This window comes from Grammomys surdaster, unplaced genomic scaffold (assembly GCF_004785775.1).
Source record: "Grammomys surdaster isolate TR1022 unplaced genomic scaffold, NIH_TR_1.0 1166, whole genome shotgun sequence".
Lineage (NCBI taxonomy): Eukaryota > Metazoa > Chordata > Mammalia > Rodentia > Muridae > Grammomys > Grammomys surdaster.
The window spans coordinates 3,415,277-3,429,887 of record NW_021605585.1 but is presented as its reverse complement, the minus strand read 5'-3'; positions in this window follow the sequence as shown (position 1 = coordinate 3,429,887).

The window sequence follows — 14,611 nt, the reverse complement described above, 5'->3', positions numbered from 1 at the left end:
TTCAGCTTCTGGCTTCAGTCCTGTCTGCCTACCTGTTCATTTTTCAGGCACCTTCGGTGTTTGCCATTTTGCACTTTGTTCAGAGCGTTATTTGAAATCAGTGGGAAAGGCAGACTGCAGCTGGCTTGCTTTGGCTTGCATGTTATGGGATATTCCACATGTGCTAACACTGGGCAAAATGGAAGGGATTTGGGGACTTTAAATGGCCCCGAGAAGGCATGTGATTTCCTTGAACTTGATATAAGTCAAAGAAAATAAATATGATTTTGAAATAGTCTACTCTTGAGGAGAGAATGTGGAAAGTTCCAAAGATGAAGGGAGGCCGAAGCAGAGTCAGATCTTGATTGTAACCCAGCACTCTGCTGCTTACTGAGGCAGGAGAGGCTGAGAAGAATGCAGACATGGGGCCAGACACTATCAGGTCACTCCGCCTGCAGGGACCAAAGTGGAAGTATTTTGAGTTAAAATCATATTCACAAAATGCTTTCCTTAGGAATATTTAGACATATCTAGGTTTTAAGAATGTTTGCTGTTTTTTTTTTTTAAAAAAACAAGTTTCAGGTTTTTAATTCCCCCTTGAAGATTTTTCTGTAAATAAATACGTTTTTGAACAAAATTTACTATATAAAAAACCATTCTGTTGTGGTTGTTGATGTTGTTTTGTTCTGTTTTGCTTCTCTGAGACAAGTATTCTCTGTGTAGCCTTGGCTGTCATGGATCTTACTCTGTAGATCAGGTTGGCCTCAGAATGAGAGAGCTGCCTGCCTCTGCTTTCCTAGTGCTGGGACTAAAGGTGTCCGCCACCATGCCTGGCCCTCTTCACGTTATCAACTATGTATTCTTCACAACAAATTACTCGGTAGAATGAAAAGTTTATTTCTCTGCAGAGGGTGGGCAGAGATGTGTGAATTTCCACCCGTAGCCGAGACACTGTTGGTAACAGATAGCTGATGGGCCACTGGGATCAGTTTTCTTCAAAGGTGTGGCCCCTGAGAGACTCCTCATGCTCCAGCAGGCAACTCAACACTCATGCATATGAAGGACGCACTAAGAGGTCGCAGTGGGTTTTAGCACAGCATAGCAAGTTGGAAGACAAAAACAAAACAAAACAAACAAACAAACAAACAAACAAAAAACCGCAAACAACAAAACCAAAACCAAACAACAACAACAACAACAACAAAAAAACGATGGCGGGTATAGGGGAGGAGTTAGACGGGATGGACTAGGGGATAAATTTGATTGAAACAAAGCATATGCACTTATGAAATTCTGAAATGAAAACTTTAATCAGGTGGCTGTGATTCAGTTGGTAGTCAGGGTCAGGGCTGTCATGTGTGTTCACCTGCTGGAACTGCTAGATGCTGTCATGTCTCCCTCAGCCTCCTGGGGGCAGCCTCCGGGCACTGCTCTTCCGGTACCCTTGAGAGGCGTATGAGTTCCTTCTCCTAAAAGCCTTTGAACCGCCTCAAGTGGGAACTTGAAGTAGGCCCTGTGCTGGTTTCAGTGTGCTCTCCAAGCTCCTGTTGCGATTTAGTTGCCATTGTGAAAAATAGTAAAAGGCAACGTCATTAACAGGTGCCTCGTTCACAAGGGCTCTGCTCTTATGAAAGGATTAACCCTGGGAGGCCATTCTGCTTTTTTCCTCTTTTGCTTCACTGCCATGTGACGGCTTCTGCTATGGGGTATTGGTCAGCAAGAAGGGCTTGACCATACACTGCTGTCTTAATCTTAGATTTCCCCACTCTCCAGAAATTTGAGCTAGTATAAAAATGCTTTGAAAACGTTTGCTCTATAACCTCCATTGGCCTCTACCTTGAGATCTTCCTAAGTCTCCCAAGTACGGGAATTACAGCTGTGTGCCTTTATGAGTTACTATTTTCTATATGCCTTTTAAATTACCCAGTGTAGAATTCTGCTATAGTCTCTCCAGACAGACTGGGTCAGCCAGATTCTTCCATGAGTGTGGATCAGAACACACTATGCAGACTTAAAACTCATGGGTAGCTATCTTCTACCATGCAGTATAGCAAAAAGAAGCTTAGCTACAGCGCAATAAATGAGGGGAGGAGGAAGGGGGAGGGAAGGCAAAGGGAGGGAGGGAAGGGGGAGGGAAGAGGGAAGGAAGGGGAAGGGAAGGAAGGATAGGGGTGTTCTCCTTGTTTTCTGAAGGCTTCCCATGTTTCTCCTCAAGAGTCCTTTGACACACAGTTCCTAGAATTTTAAGCACTTTCTCTTTTGAGCTCGGCTGAATTTCTTATTTTCATCCAAAGACATAATTGTTCTGTGCCTGTGCCCAGGGACCAGCCTGAGGTCTACTAAGGTCTAGTCATGCAAAAATATTTGTTAATGGAGCAACAAAGGCACTATTATTAGGCAGTCACAAGAAAAAATAAAAAACTATCATTTCTCATTTATTTATTAGTGTTAAATTACTCAGCTTAGAAACCCCTGTGAAACTTTCCATTTCATCATTGGCTTCTTTAGAGAAGCCATTTATTCATTCAGCAAATATTTATTTAGCATCTGCTATGTACCAGACATATGACAATGAAAAAAATATCAATAATATTATTGAAGTACCTAAAAGGTATTATTTTATTTAATCCTCACAGCACTTTATAAAATATCACTGACCAAGTTGATCCATATGAAAGCTGGGTGTGAGAGAAGCTAACATGTTCAAAGCCACAGCTCTTAGACAGTCTAACAAGGATTCAGACCCAGAAGCCATGCTACAGAGAGGAAGAATATCAACGACCATTCCCCCCTGCTGGCTCTGAGACATTTGGGGCACAGGTTGTTCACAGGACCTTTTGCTTGAATGCTCACTGTCTTGTGGAAAAATTCTTGCCTTGGAAAGTGAGTCACTGAGTTTGTCTTATGACAGGGAGTCTGGCTGTTAACAGGAAATATGAGGAAATGTCTTAGCTATCATTCAACCGGACAAGCTCTGAGGCCCTGGGTTCCTTGCAGTATGATACAAGGAAAACACAGGGAGTGTCTTGCAGAAGGAGCTTATTTATACCAGCTGAACAAGGCTGAGTCGATGTTAAGGATTCTTTATTTAAAAAAATCAATGAAATGTTTTAAATTAAACATTACATAAAATGAAAAAAATAAGAATTAAAAACAAAATATAGCTTTCTTATCACAGAGAAAACGAATCTGAAATGGAGTGGAGGCAGTGTAAATGTGTCCCCATTAAAGCTGGTACATAGGAAGGGCACTACTGATCAACACTGGAGCTCCAGGTTAGCCAGGGCTACAAAGCAAGAGATTTTCTAAAAAGAAAGAAAGGAAAAGTACCTCATGGGTGGGATAGTGGGATAAACATCTGGCCTCACTTGGGTACAGCCAACGAGGGGGCTCGCTCCAGGCGTAAGTTCAAGCAGCCACGTTATAACAGATTGCTCTGAATTAGAGTCTACAATATGGGAAGCTTATGAATTCCACTTATTACAGTCTTTTCCTTAGAAGTGCCTGAAAAACTGTGCAAATAGTTCAGAAAAGTCATTTGCAGTACGGCTGGGGATGTAGCTCAGTTAGCAAAGTGCTTGCCTAACACACAGGAAGTCCTGGGTTCAAGTGCCAGCACTCATGAGATAATCACCAGTGAGCTTGGCACTTGGGAACTGGAGACAGGAGGGACGAAAGTTACAGGTCCCCAAACACAGAAAATTCAAAATCTGAGCCAACCTAGGCTACATGAGATTCTGTCTCAAAAACCTCAAAAGTTTGCCGTGTGTGGCGGTGCACACCTTTACTCCCAGTCCTCAGGAGGCAGAGGATCTCTGTGAGTTCCAGCCAAGAGACAAAGCAAGACTTATCAGAGACAAAAGTGTGTAAAGGACTGTAGATCAGCGGTTCTTGACCTTCCTAATGCTGTGACCCTTTAATACAGTTCCTCATGTGGTGGTGACCCCTAAACACAGTGTTGTTTTCCTTGTTACTTCATAACTGTAATTTTGCTACAGTTATGACTCATACTGTAAATATCTGATATGTAGGGTATCTGATTAGTGACCCCCAAAGGGGTTGTGACCCACAGATTGAGAACCACCCCATATGGGAAAAGATAGATATGACTATAAAATAAAAACAGATGTAGCTTTATTGCCGTTAAAGACTGGCCACGCAAGACACGCATAATGGTGGACACCAACTGACATACCACAGGATAAGGGAATGTCACAGGGCCCCACCCCAGGTGAAGAGCTTCCAGCAATCAGTGGCTACTAAGGGAAGGCAAACAAGTTTCCCCTGGGGACAAGCTTCTGCACAGGCTATCCAGTCCCAGTGGTCAGCTCTAAATACGTGTGAATAAGCACAACTCTGTAAAGTTTTCTCCCCAGTCCTTCTCCCGGAATGACTCTGAGACTAATTATTTATTATTAAATGCCTGGGCCATAAACTTTGGCTCATTCCCTGGTTAACACATAACTTATTTAATCCATTCAAACTACTTGATTAATTACCTCTCCTTAAGTCCCTGACTGTTCCTTTCTTTGAGTCTCCAGAGCGTCTCACTCAGCATCTCCCTCTGAGGCTCTTTACTCTATCCTGAGTTCAGGTACCCGTTAGTTTATGTCTTCTCACGGTGCTCTCGAATCTTTCTTATATACTCACTGTTATTGACAGATGATGCTTATAAGAGATTCTCTTACATAACACTAAATGGCTCAGAGGGTCATGTCTGTCTGTCTGTCTGTCTGTCTGTGCCTCTCTCTCTTTCTCGTGTATGTGTGTGTGTGTCATGAACTTGAGAGAGGGGGACACCTGAGCAGTTGGAGGAGGGACAGAGGGAGTACAGAGAATGTAAATATCCCACGCATGTGTGAAACTGTCAAAAATAAGAATTAATTAAAAATTGTCTGAAATTATGACATTCAGTGAACTTGAAGTTATTTGCAGTAAGTATGACAAGTTCATGTCCCTGATGTATGAAGAGGCCAAACACATGATAATAAACCCAAACACATGATAATAAACCCAAACACATGATAATAAGCCCCCTCATGGGCAAAGGTATGAGGAGGCAAGTTACACAGAGGAGAGAGCCACTGGATTGTGCACTGAGGAAACACATTTCTTAATAAGTAAACATGGAAACAACAAAGACACATATTTTACCTTTACCATTTTCCACTACGTAATTAATTAAAGAATCTAAAGTAGCAATATTTAATGCAGGCGTGAAGCATGAATTTAGATTCTTACTAAGGCTATTTTTATTAGTTTACAACTTGTTAAAAGTAAATTAGGCAGTTTTATCAGAGACATGAAAAATGGTCATATGTTTTGCCTAATAATTAGATTCTTGAGACCCCACAGAGAGAATAATCCTAACTGTAAAAAGATTACCTTGGTATTTACTAGTGTAATTTGGGAGGCAGAAGCTGGAAATGAGCTATTCCGTAATAGAACATTAGAATTTTAGCATCATTACATGGCAGCACAAGATACTGCATATTGATGAACAGAGATACCCATAAGGAACTTCTAGTCACCAGTGAAATGCTTAAATACTTATGTTACGTAAAGTACAGACTTGTGGTCTGTGATTATAAGTGCACATAAAATATGCCAAAGCAAAAGATCAGTGAACCCAGTAATCCTAGTGTTCAGGAATTAGAGGAAATTACTGTGCTGACTTTCTGTTACCATAACAAATAGTGGAGATAAACAGTGTAAAGAATAAAGCTTTGACAGGTTTGGAAGCCAGTTGCTTTGGTTGGCTCGTGACAAGGCAGCAAACCGTGGTGGCAGTGAGTGGGAAAAGTTCCTCCATTGTACAGGGAAGCAAGACAGCATAAGCTAAGTCCCAGAACCCCTTAGGGCACATCCCATGATGCTTTTCTCTACCTCCCACCTCCTAAGGATTTTAAGACTACCAGTAGTGCCATGGGCAGGGCACCAAGTCTTGTACACTTGGCCTTGGAGGGACATTGAAGATCTAAACTTAGAGCTGGACATGGTGATGCATACTTATAATCCCAGCGCTTGGGAGGCAGGGGGAGGCAGAGCTCTGTGAGTTTGAAACCTGCCTGGTCTACTACACAGTGAATTGCAGAACAGCTAAAACTACATAGTGAGACCTGTTGGCTTGGGTTTTTCTAAACCTACTTTATTTAGGCTTCTAGAGTACTTCAAACTCTCTTCTAGCCCACTGACCAGATGTAGGTTTATAGGAAAAGAGGTTTGTGGACCTATTTAGAAGTAGTTCTTTGGGGGGGTGACTATCTTTGTTGTCAGGATACCAGCAGTCCCGTCCAATAGCAAACACTAAACACAAATTATCTAACAGCTGCTGGTCAATCCACAGAAATGCAGGTTCTGGATGAATTTTCATGAGTCAGCAGAAGTGGCAAGAACCAGCCAGACTACCATGAGAAGTTCTTCGGCGAGTTTCTGTCTATAAAGTGCAGACCAGTGAAGACCAGCAAAGTGTTGCAGGCTATAGCAACGCAAAAGTGTCCTTTCACTGTCTGTGGGGTCCTACTTTTACTCTTCCCAAACATCGTGAACCCTCTCAAGCGTCTGCTCCAGCAAAACATCACATGCCCTCTCATGTGTCTGTTTCAGTAAAATATCCGCTCACGAGACAACTTCCAGAAAAACATCACGCAACCTCTCACAAAACAGCTTCCTGAAAAACATCACATGACACAACTGAGTTGTTAAAGAAACCAGAAATTTCCACTTCAGAGACCCTGTCTCAAAGAATAAACAAACCAAAAATATCTAAACTTAGCATCAACTATTAGAAGAACATAATTGTCTTCTAAACCTAATTTGGGGTTGTATTATTCATTTACTTAGTTTTTGGTTTTTGAGGGAGGATTTTTCTATCTTGCCTGGTTGGCCTCAGACTCTCTCTGTAGTCGGGCTGTACTTGAACTCTAGATTCTTCTGTTTCAGTTTCCTGAGGGCTGGGATAACAGATGTTATGCCGCTGTGCCTGGCTTTGTGGAAAAATCAACACTGCATTTTTTACTTTTTTTGATTATAAATATTCTGTTGGAAATAACACAAACAAATCTAATCAGTTTGTACAGAAACAGGAATTTATTGTTCAATAAATAAATTACAGGGCTAGATCACTGTGTAGTCAAGGGCTGTTGAATAACATGATCACTGGCCTACTATCCTGGCTCACCTAACTCTACTCCTTTATCATCTGTCTGTCTGTCTGTCTGTCTATCTATCTAGTTTATTTTATTTATTTATTTATTTTTTTTAAAGATTTATTTATTTATTTAACGTATATGAGCACACTGTCCTTGACACACCTGAAGAGGGCATCAGATCTCATTACAGATGGTTGTGAGCCACCATGTGGTTGCTGGGAATTGAACTCAGGACCTTTGGAAGAGCAGCCAGTGCTCTTAACCATTGAGCTATCTCTCCAGCCCCTCTATCTAGTTTATCATCTATCATCTATCTACCTATCAAATCTAATCTATCATTTATCATTGATCTATCTACCTATCAAATCTAATCTATCATTTATCACTGATCTACCTATCAAATCTAATCTATCATCTATATATCAATCATCTATTTCTCTATCTATAGAAAAAGGTGACTTGGGTTTTTTGTTTTGTTTTGTTTTTTCGAGACAGGGTTTCTCTGTGTAGCCCTGGCTGTCCTGGTACTCACTCTGTAGACCAGGCTGGCCTTGAACACAGAAATCCGCCTGCCTCTGCCTCCCAAGTGCTAGGATTAAAGGCGTGCGCCACCACTGCCCGGCAGTGACTTGTTTTTTAACTTTAAAAACAAACTTATTTATTTTATGCGCATGAATGTTTGGTCTGCATGTTTTTGTGCACCAGTCATGAGCCTGCTGCCTGTGGAGGTCAGACAAGGGTGATGAATCCCCTGGAACTGGAGTTGTGTATGGTTCTGAGCCACGATGTAGGCCCTCTACAAGAACAGTAAGTGTTCTTAATCACTGAGCTATCTCTCTAGTCCCTGAAGGTGATGTCTTTTGTAATGCCAGAGAAAAAGGCCATGAAAATATTTCAGTTTCTATGTATCATTCTTTTTAAAAATATTTTTTATAATTTCACACACGTGTATAATGAAATGTGTTATATCTACCAATCATTTCCCCCCCAACTACCCTGTGCCCTCCCACAGCATCTCCTTCCAAGTGTATATGATTTGTTTTTTGATAAGTCCAGTTAGTACTGCCCACATGTGTGTGGTGTGGAGCCTTTCACTGGAGTGGAAATCCTGTCAGTGGACACACCTCCAAAAAGGAGTGATCCTTCCTCCCCCAGCCCACGTTGCCTCCGGGGTAGGGACTGGAGATCCCTTACCCAATCTACACTGGAATTCTGCTTGATCCTGTATAGTCTTTATGCAGATAACCACAGCTGCTGTGAGCTCGTGTTCAGAAGACAGCATCTCTCAGCACTCCTCTCCATCCTCCGACTGTTACGTCCTTCCTGCTTCCTCTTCTGCTATGTCCCCTGAGCCTTGGTGGTAGTGGGTGGATACAAATGTCTACTCAGAGCTGAGCATCCAGTCACTCATTCTCCCATCTTTCCATTGACGCCAACCCTGCAGAAAGAAGACCAACACTGAGAAACAGCCCAGGTCCATGAGTATAAATACAGATATTTAGAAGGCAATTTGACAGAAAGATCACTTAGCAAACTATCAACAGCAGGTTTTGCTCTACTGTCTATGATTCTCCTGGCCACAGGCTTTTGACCAGTGTTTCAGTACCAGACATGAAATTCTTTCCTGTGAAGCAAGCTCCAAGTCCAATTAGAAACATGTCATTAATCCCCACAACAGCTGTGCCATTATTGCACTGGTGGCCACAGCTTGGCTGGTAGGTTGGTTATTGCAGCATGCAGTTCCCAGCGAAGGGTAAGCTGCTCTTTCCCAGCAGCTTGTACAGCATCTTCCAGCACTGTGAATGCTAGCCAGCAGGGAAGAAATGGTTTAGTTGGTTTGAGATTGATTTCCCTGTATCCTACAGTCAGTCAAATTGTGAGGTATTTTCAGCAATAGGGTCTTACCATGCAGTTATGGTGTGAAACCAAAGGCAAGGGCAATGACAATAGAGAGTGCTGTTTTGAAGACCTCTGGGACCTCCCTGACCAGTAACTCATGGGAATGTATCCCAGGCCTTATACGATGATTTTCATTTAATAACCTGTGCCGGTTAGATTTTGTCAATGACAAAACTGGGATTATCTGGGAAGACAAAACTTCACATGAGAAGATACCTCCATTAGGTTGGTTGGTAGGTAAGTCTGTGGGAGCATTTTCTTGATTAGTCATTAATGTGAGAGGGCCCAGCCTGCTGTGGGTGCTGCCACTCTTGGACAGGTGGTTCTGGGCTGTATAAAAAAGGAAGCTGAACAAGCCAGGAAGAGCCAGCCAATGAACAGTGCTCCTCCACAGTCTCTGCTTCAGTCCCTCCGTCTAGGTTCTTCCCTGTCCTGGTTTCCCTTCACAAGGGATTATAAGCTGTGAGATGAAACAAAGTCTTTCCTCACCAACTTGTTTTCCACCATGGTATTGATCATAACAATAGAGAAGAAACCAAGACAACAACTTAACATCTTTTGTGACCTTTAGGTAGATTCTTTGGGATGTCCGAGCAGACCCCTAATTTCCACCAATCAAAGGGCTAAGAATGCTTTCAGCCTCTGAGGTATATAGCAGTTTCCCTTGCTCTGCTATAATGTGTCTATTGAATTTATTCATCAGTATATTTGAAACGTTTGTTATTTTACAACTTTCTTTGTTCTGTTAGGATCAAAGGGTCATGAAAATGCCACATCACTAGAACATGTTTTTTGGGGAACTAATCGGAGTTCCGAGACCACGGCCTCCTGGGCCACGGTCACTAGTACTTGGCTCCCACATAAACCATCTCTTTTGCTCCTTTAAGGTAAGAGATACTTCTTTCATCAGCAGTGTTTAGCTTTTAAGTTCTTAAACTTAAAGTTTGGGTAATCCTCCATCAGACAAACAGCAGACGGGATCGCTCCCATTCCACAGGCTGCTTTAAGACTCTGTCCCTTGTTTCCTTTGCTGTGCAGAGCTTTTTAATTTATCAACCCCACTGGCCAATGTTTGTTCTTACTTCTAGAGCTACTGCAGTCCTCTTCAGGAAGTCCTCCTCTGTGTTCAGCTGTTGATGCATTGACCTGTGCTTTCCTCTGGTTGTTTCAGAGTTTCATTAAGGTTACTGATCACCTTTGAGGCCAGTTTTGCATATTCTTAGAGACCGGTATATGGTTTTATTCTTCTGTGTCTGACTCTCCAGAGTTCCCAGTGCCAATTGTTGAAGACTTTGTGTTCTTTTCAAGTATATATTTAGCACCTTTAGCAAGAACCACATAGCTGTAGCTGGATCGTCCTTGTGTTCCCTTGGTCTGGTTTTGGGTCTGTACCATGCCATTTTGTCACTGAAGTTCTATAATTAGAAGTCAGATGTTATCATATCTTCTATGTCACTTTTGTTCAGTATTTCTTTGGCTATTTGGGGCCTTGTTTTTCCATATGATCCTCAGGATGAATACTTTCTATTTTTATGAAGAATGTCATTTGGATTTTGATGGGGATGGCATTAAGTTTGTAGATTGCTTTGAATAGCCATTTTAGTAGTATCACTTCTGTTTATTACAGAACTTGAGAGAACTTTCCATCTTTCAGTGTTTTTATTATTATTATTACTGTGTGTGTGGTGTATGCATGTGTATGTACTCAGGTATATGTGTGCCATTTTGGTTTTTGAGTCAGGGTCTTTCATTGACCCTGGAATATATTTGCCTAAGCTGGCTAACCAGCCTTAGTGAACAGCATAAGAGAACAGCTCCTTCCTGCAGAAAGGCCATGTTCCTACTGTTTCCATAAAATGAATAAGACATGATTTCCTTTTATGAGGATTGGATGCTCTAGGCCCCCACTCCAAGTCAGTCAGGAAGTCTTTGCATCAGAGATAACGCTTGAAGGAGGCACTTACTAAACTGAGATGAGCAAGAGAAAGCACCCACTCACAGAAGACAGTGGAGAAGCTAAAAGCAGAGATGGGCTGATAAGGCAAAATGAGAAGTTCAGGCCAGCCCGTGGAAAAAGTGTTACAGAAAAGCCGAACAGAAAGGCAACTGAATGGCAAGGTTTAGTGCATCACATTTCAGTCCATATCTGGATTCCAGTTTTCAGAGATGGAAAGCTATAAATATTTTTTAAGCAGGAGCATCAGAGGGGCACAGTGGCACTGAGCTAAGGACACCTGCTGACACTGCTCATAGGACAGAGTAGTGGCTGGTTGTCATTACTGACAGTGAGGACAGAAGCAGAGGTGAGTGAGTTCAAGAGAAAAGGCTCAATCTACATTAGAATGATAACGTTGGCATGTGAGGTTATAGGCTCCATTTTTCTGTCTCATCAATTAAACTGCTGTTATTGTCAAGAGAAAGGAGGAGGGTCGTTGCGTGCTAGGTGGATGCAAGTGACCCAGCCTCCACTCCATGACCCAGCCTCCACTCCATGATCCAGCCTCCACTCCAGAGAAGCAGACATGGGTTTGGCCTCTTCACTAGCTCATCAAGTGAGTCTTGAAAAGTTGCATGTCTGTCAGTACAGGCAGGAAAATGTTCTGTGCTGTCCTTACCACTTGGACAATCGGAGATAGAGGAAGATCACTTCCTCCTAGGAAGTCCATGGAAGTTCTTGGAATGTTGTCTCTGCATTGAGGGGTACTGCCTTCAATGCACTCATTGGCACCTTTGATTTTCATGCTGTTTTTTGAGGTATCTTAATCTAGGACTGTCTATATGTTAAAGGATAATATTATGCACAGTAGGGAGTGAGGTATTTAGCATTTATGTAACTTTGAGTCTTATGACAATATCTTCTACGGTTGAGGGATGCCTGTTGGTGAAGAACTTTTGGGAATTGATGACAACCAATAAGCCCTTTTCCATAATTATGGTATTTCTTATCCACATTTGATGTTTGAGTCAATTGCTGGTTCCAAGAAAGAGACAGGAAGTGTGCACGGCAGTGTCAGTTGGCCAGATAAACCAGAAGCACTGTTCCCCCTGTGTTCTGGCCACAGACTCTGACTTCCTCCTTGACTGGGTAAACATCCTTTCCTTATCCCCATTTTCCTTGAAGTCAGCACTTCCCTAATGATTTCCTGTTCTGGAGAAAAGACTTCCAGCAATCAAATCAAGCCAGAGAGGTTACTAAGGACGGCCATGGTGAGGAAATTTGAGTCAGAAAATTTCTAACTGCTTCTGGTCCTCAGCCTACTGTCTTTCCTTGCCCCTAGGGCTGTCTGTGGAGCCTGGACACCTATGAACAAGGCTCTCCATGAAAGTTACCACCTATAACCACATGGAAAATGTAGCATTCTCCCCAAATGAAACAAACAAACAAACAAACAAACAAACAAACAAACAAAAACCCTTAGGACTAGAAGTGCATGTTTCTTATCCAAGAATGCTTCTAATTAGTACACTGCTTCTCCCCAAATTAAAGGCTAAAACTGCCACAAAGCGAATGCCTGTTTGTTGCATTCTTATCCTTGGCAGCTTTTCTCTTAAGGAGCTGACATCTTTCTGAAGTGAAGAGCAGTCCTAAATCTGTTCTCTTTTATTTTGTTCTGCGACCATAGAACATATGGTTAATTTATAGAAACACAAATTTATTTTTAACAGTTCTGGTATCTGGGGAATCCAAGACCAATGTGTCAATGTTTTGTCAGTGTTTGGCCTCTGACTACGGCTTGGTCCTTTGACTATTGTGCTCTCTAGATGGGAGGGATGCTGTGCACCAGCAGGTCAGACAGCTGAAGAGCAGCCCACCCCCCCGCAACTTCTTTTTGTCATGTCATGAATCAGCTCATGGGTATAGAACCCACAAGACCCAAGACCCTCCCATTGGGCTCCACCCCCAGGCACTGCTGCTCCCTGCTTTGGGGAACCATGCAGATTGTAGCATTAGCTTATTTTCTGAGATGTGTGGGTTATTGTTATTTTTTTGTTTTCGTGTTTTGTTCTGAATGTTTCTGTTAAACTGTCCATATTGTTATTTGCTATAAATTGGCATTTAGCATAAAAATTGATGATGAACTCAGTCTGTTTTAGTTGATAAAAATGTTAGCAATTTCAGTAATCTCCCCTCTACACTCCTACTTTTTCTTTATTCACTCTTCTTCTGCTTCTTGCTTCTGGTTAGGTGAGTATGACTACATATGTAGCCCTGGCTGGCCTCCTTCTGCATGCTAGGATAAGCGGACCAACATGCCTGCTCCTTCATTCCTTCCTCCTTTCCCCTCACCCTCCCTTTTATTTTTCCTTGAAATTCTCAGTATAGCCCAGGCTTGCCTCAAACTCATAATCTTTTTCACCTTAACCTCTTGAGAGCTAGGATTATAGGAAGGAGTTACCATACCTAGGTAACTAATCCTTTCCTTAAGCCTATATTGTATTAAAACCTAAAAAGTCTTACTTATCAGGGCATTTAGATGAACATCTGTTTGGACACCTCATACTAGTACAAATAAAAGCAATTCTGCCAGTCTAAGCTTTGATTTTGTTTAGTGAGTTTTGAGACCGCCCAACTCATTTATTCCTGTTTGTACTAAATGCACCGTGATCAAAGTGGTTGCACACGCCGACATAGAGGGTGCTACAGCGGGATGCACAAAGCCTGGCTGGGTGTAAGCAACATAAGTGCTGTCTTGCAAGGAACTTCTAGAACATCAGGAATCTCCATGCTTGCCTTCCTCGTGCCCTCTGTTTGTCCTCCAAGCTTCCCAGTTGGGAAATTCTGGACACTGTTCATTTCAAGCAGATTGAAGGAAAGGCTAGCACAAATGCAGTGTTAAGAATGTGTAGAAATTTTAGGGAAACAACCCTGGACTCACTCAATAATTTTTTATTGGATATTTTATGTATTTGCTTTTCAAATATTATCCACTTTCCCAGTTCACCCTCCAGAACTGCCTTATACCATCCCCCCTGCTTCAGTGAGGGTGTTCCCCCCCCCCCCCCCCCCCCTCCCACCCCATCACGCTGACATTCCCCTACACTGGGGAGTCGAGCTTTCACAGGACCAAGGGCCTCTCCTCCTATTGATGCCAGACAATGCCATCCTCTGCTACATATGCAGCTGGAGCCATGGGTCCCTCCAATGTGTACTTTTTGGTTGGTGGTTTAGTCCCTGGGAGCTCTGGGGAGTCTGGTTGGTTGATATTGTTGTTCTTCCTATGTGGTTGTAAACCCCTTCAGCTCCTTCAGTCCTTTCTCTAACTCCTTCATTGGGGACCCTGTGATCAGTCCAGTGGTTGGCTGAAAGCATCTGCCTCTGTATTTGTTAGGCTCGGGCAAACCTCTCAGTAGACAGCTATATCAGGCTTCTGTCTGCAAGCACTTCTTGGCATCTGCAATAGTGTCTAGGTTTGGTGACTGTATATAAGGATGGATCCCCAGGTGGGGCAGTCTCTGGATGGCCTTCCCTTCAGTCTCTGCTCCACACGTTGTCCCCATATTTCCTTTAGATAGATAGAAGCCATTCTGGGTTAAAAATTTGGAGATGAGTAGGTCGCCCCATTCCCCAACCAGGGGCTTTG